This window comes from Nicotiana tabacum, chromosome 11 (genome assembly GCF_000715075.1).
Source record: "Nicotiana tabacum cultivar K326 chromosome 11, ASM71507v2, whole genome shotgun sequence".
Lineage (NCBI taxonomy): Eukaryota > Viridiplantae > Streptophyta > Magnoliopsida > Solanales > Solanaceae > Nicotiana > Nicotiana tabacum.
Window position 1 is genome coordinate 156,402,179 of NC_134090.1, and position 1,924 is coordinate 156,404,102.

At 35.2% G+C, this 1,924-nt stretch overlaps 1 non-coding gene across 1 annotated transcript; it reads right to left on the reverse strand.

Annotated features, from left to right (window-relative positions):
- Positions 1-819: 819 nt before the first annotated feature.
- Positions 820-980, reverse strand: LOC142166668 (U1 spliceosomal RNA). The gene has a single exon (XR_012697071.1). It is a non-coding gene; the product is annotated as a U1 spliceosomal RNA (small nuclear RNA).
- Positions 981-1,924: the final 944 nt, after the last annotated feature.

The window sequence follows — 1,924 nt, forward strand, 5'->3', positions numbered from 1 at the left end:
CTTTTAAGCTTTTTAGATGCGTACTTGGGATATAACCAAATGAAAATGGACCCTCTAGATGAAGAAAAAACTTCCTTTTATCACGGACTAGGGGATTTATTGTTATAAAGTCATGCCATTTGGCCTGAAAAATGCTGGAGCCACATATCAAAGATTGGTGACTAAAATGTTTCAAGAACATCTGGGGGAAACCATGGAAATCTACATAAACGATGGAAATCTACATAAACGATATGTTAGTCAAGTCAACACAAGCGGGAGATCATTTTCAACACTTGTCGGACACCTTTAAAATTTTCCGCAAGTATAATATGAAGCTAAATCAAGAAAAATGTGATTTTGGCGTGACTTCAGGTAAGTTTTTCGGTTTTCTTATTTCTAAGAGGGGTATTGAAGTAAATCCTGCACAAATCATGTTCAAGTAAGGCCGTATCCACCCAAATTGCAGCAATGAAATATAAATACTTCCCTGCTTGGGTAGCTTGTCAATGTGGTACATAAGGAATAAACATAATGCTTCTTCTATCGTCTCCACAACTTCGTATTTTGAACAATGCTTCTTTTGTGGTTCCAAACCCTTTTTTTCTTTTACGTTTGTGGCTATCCGCATATTGCGAGTAATCATTCACCATTTAACTCCTGTGATATATGAAAAATTCAAGGATTTGAATTCGAAAGTTTTTTCTTAAAAGATTCATTGAGAAGTACAAGGTGACTGGAAATGCTGAAAACATAAACTATTGAGAATGTATGCTCAAGCAATTCATAAATCAGAAGCTTATAAATGAATCTCAAAAAAAGAATTATACTCTGAATTGGGTAGAGGCCGCGCGAACGCAAGCCCCCGCTGCCACAAATTATGACGTAGGCTCGACCACTTGGGCCGACCTTAGGCGGGCGCCCCTCCGAAGTGCAATGGAGGTCACCAACCTAGGCCATGGATCTTCTTGATCACTCATTAACTCCTTCCAGGTAAGTATGTTTCTCAGTTGTCCTTGGCCTTATTTTATCGTGTCTCCTTACCACTCTTCTATCTTCTCCACTTAACGATGTGGGACTGAGTGATCATTCTTCGATTTGCATATCAATATTGGATTTCAATGTTTCAGAGACTTCCAACAGAACAGTTATCACATCTGATAGGTAATTCAACCTTTCACAAACACTTGTCCAGACTATGCAACTTCCTTGTGAATATATATTCATGGAATATATACATATTACAGGTTTCTACATATAACTTTATTTTGAAGATTACTATATAAATTGTTAAATAAATGATTAGGCATGTATAAACGTAGGGTTTTCTTTAAAACCATGTATTATACTATATCCTGAGATAACATCCTTTAGATACATAGCATACCTATTCCTGCTGCTTCACATATTTATGGAATTTCTGATGCATTCCAAAAACTTAGCAATAATTTCCACTACTAGAATTCCGGAAAAAAGCGACCAAACTTTAGCGACCAACGTTGGTCTGTCAAGAAAAGCGATCAAAGTTGGTCGCTAAATTGGTGAAAATAATAAAATAATTATTTGATATACATTAGCGACCAAGGTTGGTCGCTACTTGGTCGCTAATTTCGTCAAAATATTGACCGAACTTGTTAGTCTTGTTTGGTCAAAGGTATACTGAGATTAGCGACCAACGTTGGTCGATACAGGGGGACCCACTTATAAAATTATAATAATTATAATATTATTTTAAAAAAATTATAAAATATAAATAAATATAATTTAAAATTAGCGACCAAAGTTGGTCGCTAATTAAGGGGTAAGCAGATAGCGACCAACTTTGGTCGCTCAAGTGGGACCCAGTTATAAAATTTTAATAATTATATTTTTATTTAATAAAATATAAAAAAATATAATTCAAATTTAGCGACCAAAGTTGGTCGCTTACAAAAATAGAGACCAA